Source organism: Lolium perenne, chromosome 3 (genome assembly GCF_019359855.2).
Source record: "Lolium perenne isolate Kyuss_39 chromosome 3, Kyuss_2.0, whole genome shotgun sequence".
Taxonomy (NCBI): domain Eukaryota; kingdom Viridiplantae; phylum Streptophyta; class Magnoliopsida; order Poales; family Poaceae; genus Lolium; species Lolium perenne.
The window spans coordinates 85,159,527-85,185,878 of NC_067246.2; the positions used below are offsets into that span (position 1 = coordinate 85,159,527).

General features: G+C 43.4%; 1 long non-coding RNA gene across 22 annotated transcripts; it reads right to left on the reverse strand.

Moving 5' to 3' along the window:
* Nucleotides 1-2,349: 2,349 nt before the first annotated feature.
* Nucleotides 2,350-11,853, reverse strand: LOC127341743 (uncharacterized). 22 transcript variants are annotated; one of them, XR_011755031.1, is made up of 16 exons: nucleotides 11,396-11,852; nucleotides 10,575-11,302; nucleotides 9,569-9,713; nucleotides 9,122-9,196; nucleotides 8,564-8,711; nucleotides 8,348-8,465; nucleotides 8,186-8,234; nucleotides 7,723-7,946; nucleotides 7,451-7,536; nucleotides 6,990-7,045; nucleotides 6,701-6,888; nucleotides 5,293-5,367; nucleotides 4,961-5,039; nucleotides 4,206-4,303; nucleotides 3,308-3,405; nucleotides 2,350-2,708 (listed from the first exon to the last, which is right to left on the reverse strand). It is a non-coding gene; the product is annotated as an uncharacterized lncRNA (long non-coding RNA). The 22 variants fall into 22 exon arrangements; XR_011755029.1 differs by adding an exon at nucleotides 4,587-4,704 and having other exon boundaries at nucleotides 10,575-11,852; XR_011755036.1 differs by adding an exon at nucleotides 9,414-9,496 and having other exon boundaries at nucleotides 9,150-9,196; nucleotides 10,575-11,852.
* Between the last annotated feature and the right edge of the window lie 14,499 nt (nucleotides 11,854-26,352).

The window sequence follows — 26,352 nt, forward strand, 5'->3', positions numbered from 1 at the left end:
CTAGGGTTTATGAAATAAACAACAATCACGTTCACCACAAACCAATCTAGGCGCATCGCCAACTCCCTTGTCTCGAGGGTTTCTTCCGGGTAAGCATCATGCTGCCTAGATCGCATCTTGCGATCTAGGCAGTACAAGTTTATTCGCTGTTCATGCGTTGCTCGTACTGAAGCCTTTTTGATGGCGAGCAACGTAGTTATCTTAGATGTGTTAGGGTTCGCATTGTTCTTAGTATCATATGCTGTCGTCGTGCAACCCTTAGACATCTAGCCGCCCTTACACCTATCTTAGGTGTAGGGGCGGCACCCCGCTTGATCATTATTTAGTAGATCCGATCCGTTATGGTTGCTCCTTGTTCTACAAGGATTAGTTTAATATCTGCATAGTTAGGCCTTACAAACGGGTTGAAGGATCCAGTGGCGCGTAGGGTGTAGTTTGCTAACCCTAGACAGGATGTTTCGGGGATCAACTTCGTGTTGGTTTTTAGGCCTTGTCTAGGGTCGGTTTACGATCACCGTGCGTAGCCGCCAGGCTCAATCACGAGTAGGATGTTCCGATTATGTGGTGAAAACCCTAAATCGTAGTAGATCGTTTTAGCTTTATTCTGATCAAGCAGGACCACCGTATATTCGCACACCTCGTGCGAATCATGGGTGGATCGGCTCTTTGAGCCGATTCACAGGACAACCTGAGAGCCGATCGAGTCTCGTATTTAATGTTTACGTGTATGCCATGCAGGAAACTAAGCAAGGCACATCCATCACCTTCCTGACCAGGTATAGATCAGGTGGCACGCCCTTGCACCAGCATCGGACGTGCGTGCCGAGTCTTTGCGGGCCGTCGCTCGGAGGGACCAGGGCCAGCCGCAGTCCTGGGAGCCTCCCGGCTCTACTGTGTTGTCCGTCGCTGCTCGCCGGTGGGTTTCTGACCGCAACACTTATTCATATGCTTGCAAGACATTAGACGACATTCCACCGAGAGGGCCCAGAGTATATCTATCCGTCATCGGGATGGAAAAATCCCACTGTTGATCCATATGCCTCAACTCATACTTTCCGGATACTTAATCCCACCTTTATATCCACCCATTTACGCAGTGGCATTTGATGTAATCAAAGTACCTTTCCAGTATAAGTGATTTACATGATCTCATGGTCATAAGGACTAGGTAACTATGTATCGAAAGCTTATAGCAAATAACTTAATGACGTGATCTTAGGCTACGCTTAATTGGGTGTGTCCATTACATCATTCATATAATGATATAACCTTGTTATTAATAACATCCAATGTTCATGATTATGAAACTAATCATCCATTAATCAACAAGCTAGTTAAGAGGCATACTAGGGACTCTTTATTGTTTACATATCACACATGTATCAATGTTTCGGTTAATACAATTATAGCATGGTATATAAACATTTATCATAAACATAAAGATATATAATAACCACTTTTATTATTGCCTCTTGGGCATATCTCCAACAAAAACAACATCGTTGACGGTGAGAAAAAAGAGCATATGAGAAAAAGAACAAGAGGGTAGACAATGAAAAACAAGAGTCTACGAGGAGGCAAACAAAAACGTTTAGAGAAACAAGAAAATATGGTAAACCTAGATGAAAAAAATCCAACTAAAAATAAAAAATGAAAAAGTAAAATAAAAGAAATGTAAGAAAGAAGAAGAAAAAAGGCATACATGTAGAAAAGAATGTAAGAAATAAGAAAAAATGTTAAAGAAAAAATAGAAAGGAAAACGTGTGAAATAAGCATATGTGAAAAGGAAAAGAATTATATCGAAGACTGGAAACAAGACAACTAAACGGAAAAGGAACAGCAGAATGTTTTCCTCTTGAATTTTAGATCTCACACGTAGCGATACATGAAAAACGATGCTGCGTATAGTTAGTCAGCATCATGGTTTTTTTTCTCGGTTACAATTTTTTTACCGGAGGTCCCCAGAAGAACCGGTTACCGCGAAATCTCGGATATCTCAGACTTTTTCCGTTCAAGATTATTCAAACAAAATTTGAAATTTAAAAATTTCGAGCACAAAACGAAGAAACTTCTAACGTAAATTAGATGTACAGCTTCTGCAGCGCAGCGGTAAGACTCTTCCGTCCAATAACAACAAGTCGCGGCCTCGAATCAAAGTTTTGCCAACTGCATGGAGTTGAACTCGTGACCTTTCTTAATCAACAGCACACCATATGCCACCACGCCACACCAAGCTTCATGTATACTAGATTTAGATGTGCGCCTTGGCGCACGACCCCGTAAAATTCGTATCGGTTTAACTTTGTATATTTATGGAACGAAATAGATAGGATTGAACACACGAAATCATAAATGGAGTAGCAAACACTTAGATATAATCGAGAAAATAGAAGAAATGGATAAATATTTTGGGGCTAACATTGGCTTCTAGACCCAAAAAACAGTTTGTAGAACACTATATTAAGCATATGTAGAAATCGATGGTAATAAAACATCAAATAGAAGAACTATCTGCTGGATGAAACACTGTGTAAAACATCAATAGTACTACATCTATCTTTTAATTTATTAAAAAATGTCAAACAAATAAAAAATGTCACTTGGCCTTGGTGGCTATAGTGTTGTTAATGGATTTGGAAGCTGCAGATGGTGAGTGTCGCCTTCATCATGAACTTGGATGGAATATCAACGATATCCATGGCTTAAACCTAGCAAGAAAGGACGGGAGATCATATTAGCAAAGTTGTAGCCAGATTTTATAGCTACACCCCTAATTTGATAACACAAACTAAATGCAAGTGAATAGGTGAATAGAGATTAATGATACACACTTAATTTAATCACCAGTAGGCGACACAGCCATGACACAGGGTTGCAAAGAAAGAAGCAACGTACATACACACTTGTTTCTCTGACGGTTCTGAAGAAGCATATGTAGTATATATAACTTTCTTTAGGTCTTCAGAACCTTTTATCAGCAATATCCCTAATAGATATATATCGGTTCTAATCTAAGCACATGCACATCAAAGCTTAGACAGAGAAAGACCATTCAGTAACATTATATACTAACATCACTCAAATACAGTAAAGAAGCTATTGATATAAGCATAATAGTGTGCATAATAAAAATGAAAGTACATACTCCTACGAATGGTCATTCTATAAGAGTATATCAGAAAGAGGAAGACCGGTGCTCTTGTGGTAAAAAAAGGTAATACAGTTACTTTCAAGACAAAAAACAAATACTGAAATAGCAAATCATTGTTTAAACATCTGAACTCATAATTACAAAAACTGAGATTACCTCAAGGTCAACACACGTCATTTGTAACCTAGGAGTCCAACATCTCCTTAATCGCAGTGTAAATTGAAGCGTAGAATGGTCTCATTTTTATCTCAAATCTAAGAGAAAGTAAATTACCAACTTAGTCCAGGCAAAGAGAAACAAAAAGGTAGTAAGTAGGAACCAAGCATCAAAATATAAGATGTGGCCGCTCATTGAGAGAAAGATGCCATGAGGCAATGAGCACACATTTGCATAGTATCGCACAAATATTATATCTTGAAAAAAAAGAACATGAACCACACCAATTTTATTCAATTATTCAATTATTTAAAGCTATAAATTTTACACTGACCAAAAGAAGAAGAAAATGGTGAATTGACATCTTCGGCGTACAGATACAAAGCACTCACACTACCAGATCTTCCACTATTCTGCACTTAAGGAAGGAGACGTGGTGGAAGAAGCAGCAAAGTTAGGTGAGGAGGACAACATGGAGACACTCACAATGGATCACCGAGGATATCACCAATCATACAGAAGATATAACAACCCCGCAAAAGGAAGCATGCATGGCCAGCTCAGAAAAACCCATTACAGAAAAGGCTAGGCCTCCAAACAGTTCGACCACATCGCTCTAAAGATGTATATGGTCTAAAGATGTTAGTGTATAATGTTACTGAATGGTCTTTCTCTGTCTAAGCTTTGATGTGCATGTGCTTAATAAAAATGAAAGTACATACTCCTCCGAATGGTCATTCTATAAGAGTATATCAGAAAGAGGAAGGCCGGTGCTCTTGTGGGAAAAAAGGCAATACAATTATGAAGTTCTAAACACTACTTTGAAGAAAAAACAAGTACTGAAATAGCAAATCATTTTTTAAACATCTGAACTCGTAATTACAAAAACTGAGATTACCTCATGGTCAACGCACATCATTTGTAACCTAGGAGTCCAACATCTCCTTAATCGCAGTGTAAATTGAAGCGTAGAATGGTCTCATTTTTATATCAAACCTAAGAGAAAGTAAATTACCAACTTAGTCGAGGAAAAAAAGGTAGTAAGTAGGAACCAAGCATTAAAATATAAGATGTGACCGCTCATTGAGAGAAAGATGCCATGAGGCAAAGAGGGCATATTTGCATAGTATCGCACAAATATTATCACCCGGAAAAAAGAATATGAACCACACCAATTTTATTCTATTATTCAATTATTTAAAGCTATAAATTTGACACTGGCCAAAAGAAGAAAAAATGGTGAACTGATATCTTCGGCGTACAGACACAAAGCACTCACACTACCAAATCTTCCACTATTCTGCACTTAAGGAAGGAGATGTGGTGGAAGAAACAACAAAGTTAGGTGAGGAGGACAACATGGAGACACTCCCAATTGATCACCGATACCCCAAATCCTATTAAAAACAGGATATCACCGATCAGACAGAAGATGTAACCACCTCGCAAAAGGAATGCATGGCCACATCAGACAAACCCATTACAGAAAAGGCTAGGCCTCCAAAAAGTTCAACCACATCGCTCTAAAGATGTATATGGTCTATCCGGAGGTCAAATATGCAAGGATTCATTATAAGGAGAGAATAAACAGCGGAAAAATGAATAAATACTGGCATGTATGTCAACCGGTAAGAAACCAGAGGAGCAACTCACCCAGGAGACTATGCATTCAATTCAAATTCGTTTGGAAGCCCCATGACATCACCTGATCTGCATTAATACCTAGGGATACCTGCACTATATGCCTTGTTTTTAACCGTATCTATGATGCTTGTACATTCAGTTTATATGAAAACAAATCAAATATAGAAATGATAATATCCAAATCACATACTGACATCGGTCAACTTATAACTAAATGACATTACATATGGAAAACTTTTGTTTATTTTTGGCGAAATGGATCGAGAAGTTTCAATTGCAAGCATTTGGAGGGAATCGATTATATTGTACACAATAGTAGTCAAGGAAATAAACGACATTACCTTTATGGAGAACACATGATCGTTTTTCAGCATCTTGCCACCTCAGTATTTTTCTAATGTTTATGACCTTACCACCTGAAATCAAGGCAAAATGGTCCAAACTGAGAATGCACTAATCCAAGGGAAGAATCACGAAAATAAAATAAAAAAGAATTGCACGGAGAAAAAGTTTACAGTAAAATGAGATAAGAAAATAGAAACCGCATATGCTTCTCACTTTATTAGTTACTTCCATTCCCGGTAATTCTTACCAGTTTAATATGTATTGTTCTATAGGAGTGCATGTGCACGCAATATTTTTTAGAACTAACTAATCTGGATAATAATGTAACTTCACATCTCACAAGCAGGTCGTTAACGTCCTATAGGAGGGCGTGGGCATGAGATATTTAGTAACATCCATTAATCTGGATCAAAACATACTTGTGCTTGGTGATTCACTGACTCTCCCACACCATACATCTAAAAAGTGATACAGAGAAGGCGGAATGGTCGATGACAACAAAGTACCCTTAGAGAGTACTCGTATATTACTCTGAACCACAAAATGGATGTATTCTAGCAGTTTTGAGAGAACACCAAAGTAATGCAGAAAAGGAATATGAGTTGTTCTGCTATGTAATAATGAAACAAAAATACAATTTTACCAAATAAATAAAATTTGGTTTAATTAAAAGAGTTACATTTACTTTTTTATTAGAGAAAATAATCCAACAATATCATCCCACTCAAGAAAAAATACCTGAAGAGGGATTTACCTAAATATATTTATCTTATACTGTATGTAACATATCTCTAATATCTCTGCGATGAAGAAATTTGTCCTCTACAAAATTATAATTAGCATTTTCTTTCGCTCATATCCTAAAAAGGTTCAGAAATGTATGTTAACATTTCCATTCGCAAAACACTAAATCAGCAGGTACAGAATGTAACTAAAAAGGCGGACTATTGTGAACTGAAGTACTAACCATTAAAATATGTAGCAATGCCATGAGCTAACCAATATCTGAATATCCTAAAATTAGTACACTTATGTGTAAGATGACTTCCATCCATTGTCATTTCACCAAGAACAGAAGCTAGCTACTAACTTGACATAAGATGATATAGGACGTGTCAATCCGCTTCCTAAGAGGGTGGCTCATGCACTGTACTTTGAGTTAAAATCAGTTCAGCAAGCACTACAGCCTTGTTTTTAAACTCTGCACGTACCACTATTTTCACTGGAAGCTTAACCGTCGAATCAAAATTATCATTGAAATTTCGTTTGTTGCACTAATGTACCAGAATATGTTTTTCCAATTATGTTTATTGCACAACCGAGCACGAGGTCTGATCTATCCTTGCCCAACAGTACAAAGATAAAATATGGTACATTGACATATGCAAAGGAAGTAGCATATACTTTGAGGCTAGGTCCTCTAGTGGACAGTGGCTCCTCCATGCTGAGTAAGTGGAGCACCACGCAGGAAAGTCATTTCTAAGGTCTCAGCAATTTTGGAGTCCATTCAAAATAAGACAGCTGAGATGCCAGAAAGGTTTATATGGGATACAATGGAGTATCAAACCAAATATATAAAAATATATATGAACCTGTATCAAGTAATCGTAACAAATTAGTTCTCAAAATCCAAGTATTATGTAGTTAGGGAAACCGAAGAAAACTGCAGGAGGTGGAGATTGCATGTCCTCACCTGAAATGTCTGAACTTTATGGATGTCAATCTGAGATGCTTCTTTTTTTATCGGATCTTTTCATGCAGTAAATGACAAGAGATGGTTGTCCTTGTCAGAATAAAAACAAATTATGTAACAAAAGTGAAATCACGACAACCTATGAAGTATGTAACCGAAGCAGAAAGACAAAATGTACACTAAATATGTGTTAGTCTGTGATGAAACAAAGCATATTGCACATGATGACTGCTAAGGTGGAGGTAGCAGCTCGGTAGTTAGTAGTAGTTAGTACTGAGATGTACCTAGAACATGCATAATAGAAGGGATGATTCTAAAAACATATGTATGCTAGCAGAATAATATCGGAAAATATAGTGCTCCTCAATGTTGGGAATTAACTGTTCTATAATTTACAGAGCTAATAAAGTATATATGTTATATACTATATTTCTAGAATCTTGAGGAGGGGAAGAAAGAACCTGCTCGCTGCAATTGGAACATAAATATTCAGTAAATTCAATGTGGCCATGTTCAATGCTTCAATTATAGTTCTTTCACTGCCATCCTACCAAAAAGGAAAATAAGATCAAAATAAAAAGAGACCAGCAGCCGAGCACACTTCTTTCACCTTAACAAATTGAAATCGAGAATTTTCAGAGCGTGAGCAAGGATCAAAATGAACATGCCAACTCCGCGACTACATGTGGTTTACAGGTCTATTCCTCAAATGCTAATGATAGGGTTACTTTACCTGATTGTGGCCTCAAACAAGTCCCTGCTTTGGATCATCTTATTCTAAAAACGCCGACTGCCACCACTTGCAGAGACTCCCAGTTGGTCATAGTTGTTGAGCGACACGGAGAATATCACCACCCGTAGATCCTCGGATATTTCCACCATTTGCAGCCCTCTTTCATGCCCTTGGTGTTTACTCTAATCAGCTGATATCTGAGTAGCTTTCTGGGATAAAAAATACTGCAGATATCCAAAGGAGAAATTAGTTCAAAGAAGAGAGCCAAGCATTTCAAATTTGCACAAAAGACTGCTTGCAAGTTTGAGTAAAATTTGCAGGAGTATATGCTTAGAAGTATTGAAAGGAAAATGAGCTTGGCGTGTACCATATAATCATGTGTTAATAATATATAAAATCAATCTTGTACTACTAAAATGAATCAAGTACGTGTCAGATCAAATGCAAGGGAAATAGGGAAAACCTTGATCTGTTTGATATCTCCACTGCATCTGATGTTTATGGTTTGTTACCTAATACAACCAGTGCCAAAAAACAAAATGACCAAAACGACACATTCAAGTTTAAATCTTCTAATATGCGGGGGATCAAACCAATCTCATCATTAAAGAGCAAAGTGTCATACATTTCAATTGGTCTTCAGAGTCGATGGCTTGTGAAGTGTGCAACTGTGCTTCAAGTCGTGGTGCATCATAGCCGGGGATGTCTGCTCATGTCGAAACTCCACGCACAGCCGGGGACACCTGCAACCAGTGGAGGAGCGTGACTAAAATTTTAGTCTGGGCCAAATTAGCAATGTGGGGCTAATGAAACTAAATATCCTTAATAGCTCATTATTTACCAGATCAGTGAATGAGATAAGCTGATAAAAATGATTTTCACTTTTAGAAGACTGGGCCGCCACCCAGGTTGGCCTCCATGACGCGTCGCCACTGCCTGCCAGAATCTTTTGAGTTCTACCTCACTACATGTTACTTCTTCTCAACCTCCTACAAAATCCAAAACAATATAGCTTGGATTAGTAAGTAATTATCTCATGATATGGATATAGCTAATATACCAATCTAATAATAAGATTTTCACTGGACGGAGGACAATTTTCTTCTTCTACTGATTTCAAGGCAATCTCAGGGAAAAGCTTTATCGAAAAATGCAAAGAGTGGAGCACAGATTATGGTTTGGCTTAAGGAGATGGTACGGGAAAAAATAGTAGGAAGCACATTGAGGTACTTTGATTTACCAATCATACTGGTGTCATAAAATCAACAGAATGGAGAAACTGGGAGTACAAATCGAGTGCATATCTTCATGGGAAATAACCTAATTTTATCTTCTAATTTCACAAGCCATCACAGGCACCAGAAATATCACACAAATAGAAAGTACCAAGAGCATATACCTGATTACTTCCATGTGATGGTACTCACCTACATGTGGGGGACGATTTGCTTTCGTCTATTGTTTACAATCAATCCTACCAACAAAAAGACAAAAATAAATTATTATAGGCAGTAAATACAAGAGTAGGTAATCTAGCGAGCAATATCGAAGTTAACTAAACTATATTGAGGGAGTGGTGATATAGTTGGATTAACAACATAACAATAGAAGAGTAGATATTTAACTTAACAATACAACCAATGAGATAAAAAAAGTCAAATCGTACATGGCGCCATTAACAAAGAGGATACCTTCAGCTAAAAATAAGAGGTAGCTGCTCAGAACCACAAAATGACTTCTCTCTGTGCATATCACTCACCATGCAGCAGCAGAACTAAAGAAGTAAAACAAAATGCTCTTCATTTCTATCGCCAACTGAAATCAGCAGGAACAGAACTGAACATACCTTGTGGTTACAATGTGTCCCTCCACTGCTTCCAAAAGCAATCTAAATAGTCATCTTACAATGTGCTTGTACATCATCATTTGAAAAGTTATAAATTATGTTTTTATGTTAGGCCTGCATCCACCACCAATCTTCCAAGATTGCACTGCATATTCCAAAGTAAGAGGAAACTGGTCACATCAAAATAGGATGGTAAATTAATTAGAGAAATTTGGAAGGGAGCGGCTGGAGATGAGGATGAAAATATTGTTTCTTTTCATAGCATAATCTGACAAAAAGGGATCACACCGACAATTTTCATTCAAGCTATGAAAACCTAAAATCCCTGTGACCATACACCCGACCATAGGAACTATCCTGCAAGGTATGTAAGCAAAATAGTAATCATCTAAGAACTGAAATATTATATGGTGAATAATCACAAAACCAGTAAGCATGTAGGCATACAAAGAAACGATGTTGAGCAATTGATTCTCAAGCAATTCAGTAGCAATCTGTACAGAACTAAAAGAGTACCAAATTAAACAACGAAAAGTGGGCATTGCCAAGAGAATGAAGAGAAGGGGATAATATTCATCGGGCTGTTAGCCATATATTTTCTTAAGATGCAACATATCCGACACACAAAGAATGCTGCAATTTTGGCAACTAAACAAGTCATAAATGGCTAAGGATCGGAAGAATGACTTGAGCCATGCATGCTTTTAATCAGACGATCAATATATTGCAGCAACTACAATACATGTAGAAAACCTTTAATGCCAGATCATCAACGGAGGCAACCCCACAGACATGCCTTGTTGTACCAGACAAACCGGAGCCCATTTATATATCATTTTCCCTAGCCAGGGGATAGGTTAAAACAATTATAATCCTGTATTCGGGATAAAGTGTAACCCTCCCTAGACATCATGTCCCATCCAATAAACAACAACAGTAGAAGTTCAGTGAGAAATAGTTAGATTAACAGATAGTACTATCGTGGTAAACTAAAATTAAAATGTACCTCTGGATTGACGCGGGTTAGAATTGCATTCCTCTCCGGTAGCCGGATTTACAGTCCGCAAAAGACACTGCTGGGTACCAATAGGCTGAACCTCCTCCTTCTGGGTCCCAAGGATCTTGCCATTGTTTGTAATGGTATCCGTGTCAATGAACTCCTTGAGAAGCTCCATGTCCTCAATGTAGCGCTTGATTTCCGCAGACATCCCATCTACCCTGCCAGGGTCATCTTCAACATCCATCCTGCGGGAGAGGCTCTCGATGCAGCTCTCGAAGGACCTCATCGTGTTGGCAATGATGATGGTCTCATCAAGATCAAACACAATAGGTCAAGATCAAACACAATAGCGAGGCACCGGAGGTTGAGCATCCCAATTGATGACGCGTACAGCCCAACACGTAAAGAGCAGCACCAGAAGCATGGCACATTCTCCACCTTGCTCCGCATTGCGACCAGGTGCAGTTCCTCGTCTCCAACCAGAACCGATTCAAGTAATAAGTGAAATAGTGAATACATAGCACAATCAGCAACCACAAAAGTCTGAATGTCGAATCGGAATTAATATTTACTACAGCTCTACAGCTACACAATTTAAAAAAAAAACTGAATCTAATAGCTGACAGGCATCAGAATTCAATCAAAGAAAATTCGGATCTGTGCCCGGTGGAGGAAGTGGCAGAGGAGCAGGAAACTGGACTCCACCCAAACCTCCGCCAACTCAAACGGGCGGCCTGTTACACGGAGAGATACCATTGTTCGCCTTCTTCACGAGCTGCCACAAGAAGGGGGTCCTGAGAGAGAGAGAGAGAGAGAGAGAGAGAGACCTGAAGAAGAGCCGGAGGAAGGCAGGCCGTTATACTGTTGCCCAGCTTCGTCGCTCCATGGATGGCCCCTTCATTCTCTTGCGATGCTGCGTCGTTGCCATGGATGGCCCGTCCCCTTCAGCTCCACCGCACCGCCTAGAAGAGGCGGAGGAACGCCCCCCTTGCTGCTTCTTCTCCGCGCCGCCAGGGGAGTTGGCGGCATGAACGGGGACGAGAGATGGACGGGAGGAGGATGCGTGCCTCCCGCTGGCCTCTAGGCAGTCCTGTTTGGTGGTGCCATGGTGGGAGAGGAGAAAGCGCGGGATGGGGAAGGGGCCGGCGCCGGCGCAAGGACGAAGGGGATTGGGGACGGGACAGGGGAGGGGAGGGTGGAGGAGGCGAGGATGCGCGGCGACGGGGATGGAGGCCAGAGGCGGCGGCTGCGAGGATAGGAATGTTTGGTCGCTAGGTTTTGCCCGTCCTCCCGATACCTTTTCTATTACTCGCTCGAGCCAACCAGACGCCGACGCGTGGCCCAATCGGTGAGACGAAGCGAGGCGCTCGCCCAGCCCTTCCGTGCCTGATGGCATATCGTGGATAGGCCAGGAGTGCTCCGTGAGGGGGCATCGTTTATACCTTCAGATTACGTCATACGTCGCCTATTTGACCAAATACTAGAGTTCAAATTCAAATGTAGCCGAAATATTTTGGTCGGTATCAATTATTCTCGGGGGTAACGAGATTATCGTTTTCCGCCGAATTTTTGGAAATTCCGGCCGAGAAAAAAATCCCTGGTCAGCATCAACCGATCAACCCAGCATTCTCCCTCAATCAAGCTTACCATGCACATGTTCGTTTCCATGTGCGGTTGGTGGATTCAAAAGGCTCAATCAATCTGCACTGTCAACATAATAAAACGGTACGGACTAGGACTACGGAGTGCAGACCCGAATACGAGTCCAATCCAGAGACCGGCTTCGACTCGCATAGCAGGCGAGCCGTCTATATTAAGTAAGCAACGGAACGAACGGGGGGAGCCAAAGAAGACGGCGATCGTATCCAAGTACAGCCACATAAACAGGCGGTTTTCCGGAAGCAAACAATAGACCCATCACCTAGCCTATTCGCCCTCTTTCTTTAGAAAAGACTAGCACAATTGCCCGTGCGTTGCATCGGTAGAAAAACTTTAATTATAACTAATTATTATTACTCCCTATTTTATTTTAAAGAAATATTCATATATTATATTGAAAAAAGAAGCATCTCAATAATATACTCCCTTTGTTTCTTGATATGAGCCATATAGTTTTTTTAAAAAAAATTCAAAATATAAGATATATTGCGTTGTATCACTTGTATGGAGTTTTTTTTTTGAATTTTTATTATGTTTACTTATCTAATGTAAACTCCTCTATTTTCTCAAGTCAATTAACCAGGAGTAATTTTGGCCAAATCTGCTCTAGCTTTGCCTCCAAGTACGTTCTTTAATATCCGTACGAAAAACTATACGATTTATATTTAGGATTGGAGGGAGTAGGAAACTTCCAAATTTTGAATACGCATACTACCTCCAATGGTGGCCCATACTCGTACAGTTTTTTTTTTTGCCAATGATCACCATCTCCTCCAGGTGTGTGGGGTTGGCGAGCGGCGCAGGGGGCTTCCGTGGTAGCAGGCTTCCTTTTCTCATTATATTTTACCCAAGCAGATTCTTGATAGATTTCATAGCTCGAGCTAGGTCTGACCGCCGGCAGACCCGTGGCTCCTTTGATTATTCCTTCCATATCTGAGTGAGACTTTATTTCTGGTTGCTGCACGCTCCAATGATCACCACAGCCGCTGGTACCCGACAAGTTATTTCCTTCCCGATCATGATGATGCATCTTTTTCTCAGGCGGCTTGTCGAAATCAACAGAATTTGCCTATATAAATCGGCAGGACTGCTTATAAGGCAGCGATGTGCCATCGCCCAACTCCCTGGAGACCAGGTGGCGGCCAGATCCAATCTCCACCGGCGTGAGATCTGGGCCCCTCTCCCTCTGCTTGCCGCTCCGGCGGCAGGAGGGGGAGGGGACCTCGTTCCTCCTCCGTTTTGTAGTTAGGGCTTGGCTGCTGTGGTGCGTCGTTGGGGTGGTGGGAGCGGCGCCCGGGCAAATAAATCTGCCTCAACTCCACTCCCACATCGGCGGCGACCTTCACGGCGGCGTCTCGGAGTTGTTGGCAACGTGTGCTTGTCGATCTTTCAGGTTGGCAGCTTGGTTTTCTCGCCGGTCTTCAGATCTGGCGAGATCTGTTTCTCGATGTGTCACTGGCGCTTGTCGTTGTCCACGACGGCTCTGGGGGCCGGGGCGAGGTGGTTCTTCTGGAGCGAAGATGTTGGTCCGGAGGTGGTTGGTATGCGGTTCTTCTCCGACTTCGTCGATGGGAGGCGGCGTATCTTGGTCCAAGACAGCACGGGGACGTCCCCCGGTCGACGTGCCACAGCGACATGTGCCTCGGCCGCTTGCGGCGAGCCTGTTCATCGACTCACAAAGCCTCGTTGGCGATGGTGCTTTTTGGATCTTGCAATGGTGGAGGCTCGGCGTCACTTCTTGCGTCCGTCTCGGCGGCGTTGGAATTGGGCTACGGCCGTGGCTACTGATGGTTGCAGGAAATCCTAGGGATCGTTTTGTATTTCTCGATCTTTTAGGATTTTATCTGCAAATTCAGGATAATCATTTTATCCCGGTTTGTCTTTTAGTTTCCACATGTGTTGCATGTAACTTGGTTTTCGATTAATGAAATATGTGGTTCTCAAAAAAAAAAAAAAATAGGAGAACGTACAAACTGTTTGGCTGGGCGTTCGCTGGTTTATGTTGTATGGCTAATTTTGTTTCGGTGTGTCTTTTCCTGCCCAATCCAATACAGAACAAAGTCGGCCCACTGGACGCAAGCAAGCCCAGCGCAAGCCCAGCGTGAGAACACCACGGAACAAAGCCCATAGTAACGGAGCAAACGCCCAGCGGGAGCGAGAGACCCGATCGAGCAACCTTTCCCTACCCGATCGAGAACACACGGATCGAAATAAAACAAACTGAAACGTTTTCTTAATTAACCGGTGGCACTGCCTGTAATTTCCATTAGAAAATAAGGGTAAATTTAAAACGGACGAAAAAACTGGGGAGAAACCTTATTTCCTTTATTAGTAGGTAAAGAAGAGAGGGGAGATCGTTCGAGGCAGCATGAAGATAGGAAGCAGCTCGAGAGCAGAGAGCATGGCCACCGCCGCCGCCCGATACATAAAGCGGCCGGGCAAGGCGACGCACCAGACAGACGAGCAGAAGTTGGCGCGGCTGCAGGCGGTGTCGGCGTTTCGCGAGGCGTTGTGCGCGGACATCGAGCTCTACACGGGCATGAAGGAGGAGGACGTGGTCGACGAGTACCGGCAAGCTGGAAAACTCCACACGTACGATATGGACAAGGAGTGGAAGAAACGCTTAGCCAGGGTCGCCAAACTCCACCCGTCGCTCCCATGGCACTTGGATCCAGATATCGAAGAATACATGTATTACCTCGAGGAGAACGAGGACGATTTCAGGATAGGCCTTTATTCACTATTAATCGGGCATGAAATTTTAGGTTAGCTAGATGTGTCTTTATAGATACATGCGCAGTCTATATAACTATGTGGCATCATGTTATCTTAGTTCAGTTATTCTTGTTGTTAATGGATACAAAGTCGAGTATAATAGAGTCCTTCGTAAGTGCAAAACTCCTTATACCCCTTCGCTCGTGAGAGTTCTCACTCCTCAGGTGATTAGGGTTTCTCTGCCTCCCGCCGGCGGCCGCCTCCGATCTAGATACCTCTGGCCTTCGAGCCATGGAGGTACTCGTCGATGGGAGGGCTCCGTTTTTCAGTTTTGGGGACTTCGGTCCCCGTCTTTAGGGTTTTTGTTTATAAGGGCGGCGCTTGGGTGGTGGTGGTGGCGGCACCTCGTGCAATAGCGTTTTCTCGGTTTCAGCCCATCACGACGCGACATCAAGAAGCTTGTGGGTATGGTGTGGTCTTCGAGAAGTTTGTCTGGCTTTGGGCATCTTCTGATCGCCAAGGAGAGCGTCATCGGCAGTTCATGCTACTTCTTCGTCTCCGCGACGGATGTGGTCTTTTCGACCCGTTCAGCGACTTCCCGTCCGCAACCAACAACGTCAGGCCGACTCAGGGAGAAGCGGCGACGCGCCGTTGACACAGTCAAGAGGTTGAAGATGAAGGGCTTCTCAAGGATCTCGTTGTAATTTTCGTTTTTCTTAGACTGCTTTGTACTGCTCCATGTTTGTTTTAATGCCAGTGTCCTATTCACACAAAAAAAAGTTGAGTATAACAGATATTTGTCACATTTTTTTTATCCGAAGCATATTCTATGTGTACCGTTATCGCCCGAGGAGCTAAACCGATCTACCAAGTCGAAGCAATCACAATAACGACATAGAGTTTTGGTAACCCGGTTTAGCGATCACCACTGGTCCAGTGCATATGTAGGGAGGGGGCATGCTTACGCTCCTCTCCGTATGCTACTGAACATAGTGCCACTGATAGTTTTGTTAGATGACACAAAAACCACCTTTAGTCCCGGCTGGTGGGTACAACCACCTTAGTCCATGGTTTCTAAAACCACCTTAGTCCCGGTTGCACCCACCACCCGGGACTAAAGGTTAGATGGTCAGCTCTGGCTTCCTCTTCTTCCTCTATATGCTCACCACCGGCTCTGGGTTTCTATTCTTCGTCCTCCTCATCATCAGCGTCAACCACGATGAAGCCACGAGCTCTGGGTTCCTCTTCTTCCTCCTCCAGATTAAGCCCCCCATGTTTTGACCCGGTTTGAGCCCCCACCCCGGATAAAAGGGTATATAAACTAAATTTAAACTAAAACAACCGACAACGATTTTATTGAAATTTAACTAGATATGTTAACTAAATTTAAACCAAAGTAACGACTACGACTTTATTGGAATTTAACTCGATACGTTAACTAAATTTAAACTAAAATAACAACTTCGACTAGTTCTTCCGTGCATCCGCTGCTGCCCTCCTGGCTGGCGCCTCCTGCCGCAGCTCCTTCTCACGACGACGCTTATGCATCTTCTCACTATCCAGATCCGCCACACGCCGCCGCTTATGCAGCTCCTGGAGACTCTGCCTCTCAAATGCTTCTATGCTAGCCGCTAGCGCCGCCTCCTCCCACTCCTCTATCTCTGCGAGCTGCGGGTCCACCTCATCCGATGCTGCCCACCTGGCTGCCGTCTCCTGCCACAGCTGCTGCTGCAGCTCCTCCCACTCCTCTATCTCGGCGAGCTGCGGGTCCACCTCCACCAGAGGCGGGTGCAACTTTGGGGGCATTGTGAATTGGGCTAGTGTTCGGTGAGTGAAGTGGGAGATGGGGACGTAGGAGCTATTTATAGAGGCGTTGACATAGGCATCCCCAATGGGCCTGCCGAAGATAGTACCCGGGGTTTACTGAAGGCCCGTTACCCGAAGAATAAGAAGATTCGGAAGCCCAAGATATTGTTAAGGAAAGCTAGAGTTGTAATAGGAAGCATTATTTGTAATCTTGCGGGATGAGTTAGAAACCTTCCCGGACTCTGTAACTTGTACAATACGAATCCCTCGACTCCCCCTTATATAGGAGGCGGAGCCGAGGGATTCGTATTGTACAAGTTACAGAGTCCGGGAAGGTTTCTAACTCATCCCGCAAGATTACAAATAATGCTTCCTATTACAACTCTAGCTTTCCTTAACAATATCTTGGGCTTCCGAATCTTCTTATTCTTCGGGTAATGGGCCTTCAGTAAACCCTGGGTACTATCTTCGGCAGGCCCATTGGGGATGCCTATGTCAGTAGCCCCCGAGATTTTGCTTGAATCGTAGAGTCAGGGAAAATCTCCACTGTTTATTTTTACTCGACAACTTAAAACTTTTCAATATTTCTTCACATAAATTTCTGTATTGTACAGGGATAATGGTAGTTGGGGCTAGTTCATCTGATGGATCAGGTACTAGTTAACTGCTCTAGTGGCAATCCGCAAAAACCTACTTCAAGATCACGTCCCTGGACATGATCTCGGGATACTGGTGTAAACTTCGACAGGTGCCGCTTAAGGTCTTACCATTCTGTCGAGTCCCAGTCATATTTATCGGGTACCTAACGCGTCCGTTAGGATTTTTCTTCGTATCTGTTGATACGGATAAAAGTAGCAAACCGACGTCAGAGACGGCGCCACGCCACACAGAATGGATCTGGGGTCTTACCTTCGCAAAGTTTTGCGGCATTCAGAAATTGATCGCAACTTTAGCGTTCTGAGAATATATTGTCGAGTGCTTATTCGGCTGTTGGAATGGCACATTGTATTGAGTCAAAGATGACTTATATTGCTCTCCCGATGGGAGTATATGCAGAGTTATTTATAACTCGAAATATACTCTTTTGCTCTTCTATCTTTCTTCTTTTCATTCTTTTTTTTTATAATTTCATCGGGCACGCGAACAGCGTTCCCGATGGGAGTAGCCCCCGAGGCTACAGCCAAGGACTTGTGCTTGGATGTAGGCTCCACGCCTTATGCTGCTATATTTTCTTTCTCTCCCGAAGTTTTATAATTTCTCGGGTGCGCGAACAGCGCTCCCGATGGGAGTGGCCCCCGAGGCTATGAGCAAATATTTGTATTTGATCATAGGCTCTCGCCATTTCTATTTTGTCTTTCTTGATCTTTTCATTTTTTCAAAGTAGCCCCCGAGCATTTAATCAAAAACTTGTATTTGATCAAAGGCTCACCAATATTTTTCCATGTCACCTTTTTATGAAGCTATTGAGGCAAATTTTTTCTTCTACCAAGGTGACGTTATTGCTGATGATAACCACGATTGCGAGTCCAAAAATCGCGAGAAGTCTTCTCCCGCTGCCTTGCGGGCCCAACTTATCCATTATCTTGACACGTCGTGCAAGTGGGGGACACACGTCCTCCGCTTTTCCTGGCGCACGTACCGTAACTTCTCCAGTGTTAAAATACTTTCTTACCCCTATTCCACGTGGTTATCATCTGCCACACAGTTTTTCCATCCAACGGTCCGCCGCTTCGCCGCACCTCTATATAAGATCTCCTTCTTCCTCGAGCACTTCCGCTCGCGCCGTTCTCCTGCTCTCCTCTGCAAAACTTCCTCATGCGCCCCACAACTCCCTAAGCTCATCTTCTCCAAGCTGCATTCCTGCGCCATTGTTGATGCCACCGCGTCGATTGATCAAACACATCACGCCGGAATCGTCAATGGCTGCCGTAGATCTGGGAAGCGCGGAGTGGGAAAGGTCCAAAATTTCCACCCAGGACATCAATCTCTTGAAGAAGCTGGGGCTCAGCAAGAAGCCCAAGGCGCTGTGCTTCCCTAGTGAAGAAAGCTACCCAACCCCTCCAATGGGGTATCGGGTAAGTTTCGTCGACCATCTCATCCGCGGTCTTTCCACCCCCATTCATCCTTTCCTCCGCGGATTGCTTTTTGTTTATGGTCTGCAACTTCACCACCTCACGCCCAATTCTATCCTCCATATTTCCATTTTCATCACCCTCTACGAGGCCTTCCTTGGCGTCCAGCCTAACTGGGCGCTATGGAAGCGCATTTTCTTTTGTCGCTGCAATGGCTCTCCCAATGTCGCCTATAATATAGGCGGCGTTGTTATCTCCGTTCGCCCCGCAGTCGATTACTTCGACGTCAAACTCCCTGACTCAGTTCAAGGGTGGCGCAAGAAGTGGTTGTACATTCAGGAGGAAAACCATGGATGTGCTGAAGACAACATCCCTCCTTTTGACGGTGCCGAGAAAATCCTTCGCCGCCGCTCCTGGGATGCAGAGGCTACCGAGGAAGAAAGAATATCGACAGAAGCCCTGATGACTCGCATCCATGAGTTGCAGAATACTCGCGGCAAAGAGTTGTCAGGTATCCAAATTACGGCGTATTTTCTTAGAACCAGAGTGCAGCCTCTTCAGGCTCGCAAATACCCTCTCTGGAAGTACGCTGGCGACAAGGACGCAGACCGGTTGTCGGCGGATTTAGAGGTCAAGGACTTAGAGAAGCTTGTCCGAAAAATCTCCTCTCTCAGCAAAAAAGATCCTGTCCCTTCTTCTTGTCGTGTAAAACCGTATAGCGCCATCAATGCGCTTCCCAAGGTAACCTTTGTCGATTGATTTGTTATTGCCTTGCTATCTTTTTTGTAACTCCTTTTTTGACATCTTCCCCTTTTTTTGTATAGAACCATCCAAATCTTGTCTCGCTTCCTCCCCTTCCTGAAGGTGGAGAAGTCGATGAAAGGGTCGTTGTCACCGACGACAACCAAGACGCCCCCTCTTTTGTGAATGAACCCGCAGATTCTCAAAAATCTGCGGGATCTTCTGAAAAGGAGGCTGCCTCTGAAGGCACTGCATCGGCACAATCTCCTCCTCCTGCTGTTTCTCCAAGGAACAAAAGGAAAAGGGATGATGTCGAAGATTCCGGCACCTCCAAAGCCGAAGAAGCTGTTCCTTCACGTCAGAAGGCAGCTTATGATCCATACCTTGAGGCCCTCATCAGCTCGTAAGTTTCCTTTTATCTCCCTTTATTTTTGTACTCGAAGATTTTTGTCTATCCTGCTTTTTATGCTGCCGACATTTAATCGCAGTGATGATGAAGAAGAAGTACCAGCTTTTGATGTGGCTGCTCGAACGAGTACGTCACATACTCTAGTTGTTTCGGAGACGCCAGTCGAAGGAGAGGAATCCTCGCCTCCTCAACAAAACATTGGTGCTCCCACTCCTCATGCAAGTCCTCTTGTCCCTTCACCAAAAAGGACAAGGGTTGAAACGATCATGGAGCCTACCCTACAATTGGGTAGCTCCTCGAGTCCTCTTTTGGACGATGTAAGTCCGTAATTTCTTTTTTGTTATTGTCTATCTTTTCTGTATTTGCTTCTTTGTGCCATCGTGTTTTTTTTTCTCATACCTATGCTTTTTTTTCCCTTTTTCCTTCTTTGACAGCCCATGATCAAAGAACTTATTCGCATTGGTGCCCAATTCATTGGGTATCGCGAATACGCCAGCAAAACCGAAGGTGATGATTCCCTGCTTGCTTTTTTTCATGGCTTCTTGCTCCTGTGTTATCGATATGTTGACTATTTTTGACTATTTTGGCAGAAAAACTTGCAGAGGCCAACAAACTTGCCGAAGCACTTTCTCAGAAATTAGAGCAAAGTGAGACGGCTCGCAAGAAGGCCGAACTTGATGCTGGCAAAGCGAAAGCAGAAGCTGAAAAGGCTAAGGCAGAAGCTGCTGGTGTCAAAGATCTGCAGAAAAGGCTTCATGATGCCGAAACTTCGTTGAACGAGCATAAAGCCGCACAGGCTACTCGTGAAAAGGCAATCATCAAGTGCTTGAACTCGCAGAATCGACGCTTTGTCGGTAAGTTTATCGATCCATTCTATCTTTTTTAGACTTGCTTTTCTTTACTTGTTTGTCGACCAACATATATTTTTTGTGACAGGTAAAACAAACCAAGAATTTGAGCTTGGAGATCCCGACAACGATCCTCTTCTCAACGCACTCTCTGTCCTCGAGTTTCATGGAACCGAAGCTCGTGAAGGCATTGAATAGGCTGACGCAGGATTGTCACGGCTGTTTCCCTACTTCTTCCCGAAGAAAACGGAACCCAAGACTTTCCTTGCTCTTGCCAAGGACTTCAATCCACCAGAAGATCTTGGACTGAAGATGCGCCAAGAAAACATGAAGATTGCTGCCGAAAGTACTGTCTCCTTGGTTGCTGACAGCCAGCAAACTATCGACTGGGCGAAAGTAGGCGACACAGAACAGATGGAGACCACAAAATGGCGAGCGCTGATCAGGGCGGCAAAGCCCAATACGAAGAAAATCCTGGCCTATCTCGGAATCAAGCCATCGTCGACTCCTAGCTCATCAAAGCCGGAGGTCTAGTTGAATGCCTCTTCTTTTTCTTTCTTTGTTTTTTCTGTTTCTTTTGCTATTGTCGCCATATTAGCTTTGGCGATAATGACCTTAGTAGTCCCTTTGAAGAACTCCTTCTGTAATATCCATGTAAATTTCCTGAAGATCAATGGAATTCTGTCTTTGTGCAATCATTTGATATTGAAATTTTCTTTTCCAGTTGATATTTGATAACTACTCTGCCAATCCTCTATCTGCCGATACTTCTCCTGCTTCCTCCTTCTCGAAGAAAACACTGGTCGATGATAACCTCATCGAAGGTTCTTCAAGCCAACATTTGTCGCAAGATTTGCAAGAACTGCGCCAACAACTTCAATCCATGAAAAAACAGACTCTGGCAATGATGGAGCAATCGCGACAAGCATCCAAGAGAGAGAAAATTGCTCTTCAACAGGCGAAAGAAGCCATTGCTGCAAAGGATGCTGCTGTTGCTGAGGCTACCGAAGCTTCTTCTCGAGAAAATTATATGCTTCAGCTAATGACAGACGCCAGCCTGGACATGACAGGTATGTTTCTTGTTCATAACCATGCTGGATGTTGTTCTTGCTATTTTTCCTCCCTTGACAATTTATTTGCTGTACCAGGCTCATTTTTGGATACTGCTGCCGAAGATCAACGTGTTGAAGCTCGAGCAATGTTCTGCTCAGACTAGCTGCACAACATGGTTCTAACTTTTGGGTTACTCCTGAACGTACCCGCCAAATTGTCAGATTCCAAGATCGCGCGGCTCAGGTCCGTGACTTCGTTGACTTCTGTACGAAGACTTTGTTTTTAGTTTATGGAACCATGTTCCCTCGCAACAAGATGCCAGAAACTCTTCCTGCTTTAATGGAAAAATTTCGAGATGCTCCTCGAATCCATGGATTTGTGCGGGCTCAACTCTCTGCTGGCGCAAGATTTGCTATGATGATGATAAAGATTTGCTATCCAAAATTTCCCATGGATCAAATTGTTTCCACGTGCCTGGCTAAGATGTCAAAGAAAAAGAGAAACATGGGCAAGATTGATGATCTTGTGACTCATGTAGCCGAAGATATGATGGATGAACTTCTTCGGATGGATGCTGAGTTTTTTGTGAAGGGTAGCTATGCCGAGCATAGTACTCGTCCTTCCAATGAGCGAATAACCATAGACCATGTGCTAGGTATCCGCTGAGGCTTTTTTCCTTTTTCTTGCTATAGTTTCACCATTGATACGTCTTTGTGTATTTGTAAACATGATCTATATTGTAAAGCTGTCAACTCTGTAAATATGTATTGTTTCTATTTTTGATCGTTGAGCCCCCGAGCCTTTGGCTGGAGTTTATACTGTTTTGTTATCCCGAAGATTTTTCTCTTGTTGCAAGAAGATATATATATTCTGCTGTCGATGGGTACGAGCCCCCGAGTGTCTTGGTGGTGACGTTCTATATTTTTGTTGCGAGGTTTTCAGACCAAAGCTGTAAAATTTTGACGAGTACACTATATTTATAGTTGTTAGCTCCCGATGTTCTATTTGGCGAGGTATTCTCGTACCAAGGCGAAATATTTCGGTAAGTCTAGTTTATCTATATTGTGTATATTTTGTAACTTGAAGGCGTTGAGCCCCCGAGCGTGTCGAAGAATAAGAAGTATATCTCCACTATCTTTATTATATTGCAGCACCGCGAGCCCGCCTCATTAAAAACCTTTCCGGCCCCACTCGGTGCCTCGAAAAGGAAAAGAGTGCGTCTGAAAACTCGCGGGCATTTCAGTACATTGTATTTTTACAGAGGAGGACTATATTTCGACTCTAAGCGTAGAACCGCCTGAGCTGCGCCACGTTCCAGGGGTTTTTCTCGGGAACCCCTGTCTTCTTGTCCTTGATCATGTATCCTCCTCCGTCGATGACTTCCGTGACGACGTAAGGTCCCAACCATGGTGACTCGAGCTTTTCAGTACTTTGCTGGTTAAGCAGTAGGACCAAATCGCCGACCTGGAAAGATCTGGGCCGCAATCGTCGACTGTGGTAGTTTTTCAGGTCCTGCTGGTACTTGGTGACTCGTGATAGTACTTCGTCTCGAGCTTCATCGAGTGCATCCATATCGTCCTCCCGAGCTTTTCGTGATGTTTCCTCGTCATACTCTGTCACTCTTGGAGAATCGTGCTCTATTTCGATTGGTAGTACTGCTTCGGCTCCGTGGACGAGAAAAAACGTAGTTTCTTGTGTCGCCGTATTTGGTGTAGTTCGGATGCTCCACAAAACACTTGGCAATTCTTCTGGCCAGGTATGTCGAGCCTTTTCGAGCGGTCCTAGTAGGCGCTTTTTAATGCCGTTGCAGATGATACCATTGGCTTTTTCGACTTGGCCATTGGTTTGCGGGTGTCCAACTGACGCAAAGTGCAATTTGATGCCTACTTCTGCACAGTATGCCTTGAACTCCTTAGCTGTAAAGTTAGTACCGTTGTCTGTGACAATGCTGTGAGGCACTCCAAACCGAAAAACGAGGCCTTTGACAAACTTTATTGCCGACGCTGCATCTGGTGAGTTTATTGGCTTCGCTTCTACCCACTTGGTGAATTTGTCGACAGCAACCAGCAGGTACGAATATCCTCCTGGCGAAGCTTTGTGCAATTTGCCCACCATATCGAGTCCCCATTGGGCAAAGGGCCACGACAATGGTATTGGCATCAGCTCTACCGCCGGAGAGTGAGGTTTTGCGGCGAATCTCTGGCACGCGTCGCAGGTTCGTACTATCTCTTTTGCATCCTCGATTGCTGTCAACCAGTAAAATCCTACCCGAAAAACCTTGGCTGCAATAGCTCGGCTGCTCGCGTGGTGACCACATATTCCTTCATGCACATCCTTTAGGATTATCCTTCCTTCTTCGGGTGTGACGCACCTTTGCAGGACGCCTGAAATACTTCGCTTGTATAACTCCCCTTTGACCACTGTGAAAGCTTTGGATCGTCGAATAATTCGCCTTGCCACAACTGGATCCTCGGGTATTTCTTTTCTAAGGATATACGATATGTACGCTTGCATCCAAGGAACTTCTACCATCATCACAAGTTCTTGGTCCTCTTCGTCCTCCACGGCTTCTTTGAGGGGCGCCGAAGCTTTTTCTTCCTTTGCTTTTTTCTGCGCCTTCTTCGGCTTTGTGGATCTCTCCGCTATTTCTTCCCAAAATACACCTGGCGGGATTGGAAGGCACTGCGACCCGATGTTTGCGAGAACGTCGGCTTCATCATTGCTCAACCTACTGATGTGATTTACCTCGCATCCATCAAACAGCTTCTCAAGCTCATTGTACACCTCCTTATATGCTATCATGCTATCATTGACTGCATCACATTGGTTCATAACTTGCTGAGCCACCAATTGTGAGTCGCCAAAGATTTTTAGTCGAGTTGCACCGCAAGCTTTCGCCATCTTCATCCCGTGTATGAGGGCATCGTATTCTGCTTCATTGTTAGATGCGTTTGGGAACGTCATCCGTAGGACATACTTTAACTTGTCGCCTTCGGGTGATATAAGTATCACCTCGCGCTTGACTCCTTCTACTCTCTTGGATCCATCAAAGTTCATGGTCCAAGTTCTCGACAAATCTGGGGGTCCCGTGTTTTGCAGCTCCATCCACTCTGCAATGAAATCTGGCAAAAACTTGCGACTTGATTGCCTTTCTTTTTTCATACGTGATGTCTCGAGGGGAAAGTTCTATTCCCCAAAGGGAGACACGCCCTGTAGCTTCAGGATTGTTCAGTATATTTGAAAGAGGTGCTTCATTGACTACTATTATCGGGTGTGCCAAAAAATAGTGGCGCAACTTTCTTGCCGTTGTAATCACTCCATATGCTAGTTTTTGGTACTGCGGGTACCGCTGTTTGGAAGGCGATAAAACTTCGCTGATGAAATATACCGGCCTTTGCACTCCATGGAGTTTCCCTTCTTCTTCTCTTTCGACGACTAGCACCGTGCTAACCACCTGGGGTGTGGCTGCAATGTACAGCAGGAGAGCTTCCTTTTCCTTCGGCGCCACCAAGATTGGTGGTGTCGATATTGTACGTTTCAGATCCTCGAAAGCTCTATCGGCTTCTTCGTTCCACTGGAATTTCTCCCCTTGCTTTATTAAAGCGTAGAACGGTAACGCTTTTTCTCCCAGCCTGGCGACGAATCTGCTTAAAGCTGCAACTCGCCCAGTTAATTGCTGTATTTCTTTCAACTTTGTTGGCTTCCTCATTGTTACGATAGCTTGTATTTTGTCGGGATTTGCTTCAATCCCTCTTGCTGAAACTAAAAACCCAAGAAGTTCTCCTGCTGGGACACCGAAGGAGCACTTCGTCGGGTTCAGCTTGAGGCAGAATTTGTCGAGGTTGTCAAAGATTTCCTTGAGATCCTCGATCAGCGTCGCCCCCTTTTTTGACGTTATGACGACATCGTCGATGTACACTTGCACATTTTTTCCAATCTGTGTCGCCAAACACTTCTGCATCATCCTCTGATATGTTGCTCCCGCGTTTTTCAGACCAAAGGGCATTGTTTTGTAGCAAAACACGCCGTAAGGTGTGATGAACGCTGTTTTTACTTCATCTTCTTCTTTTAATCTGATCTGGTTATAACCAGAATATGCGTCCAAAAAGGAAAGACGTGAAGGAGATATGCCCTAGAGGCAATAATAAAGTGGTTATTATTTATATCTTTATGTTTATGATAAATGCTTATATATCATGCTATAATTGTATTAACCGAAACATTAGTACATGTGTGATATGTAGACAACAAGAAGTCCCTAGTATGCCTCTTAAACTAGCTTGTTGATTAATGGATGATTAGTTTCATAATCATGAACATTGGATGTTATTAAAAACAAGGTTATATCATTATATGAATGATGTAATGGACACACCCAATTAAGCGTAGCATAAGATCTCGTCATTAAGTTATTTGCTATAAGCTTTCGATACATAGTTACCTAGTCCTTATGACCATGAGATCATGTAAATCATTTATAC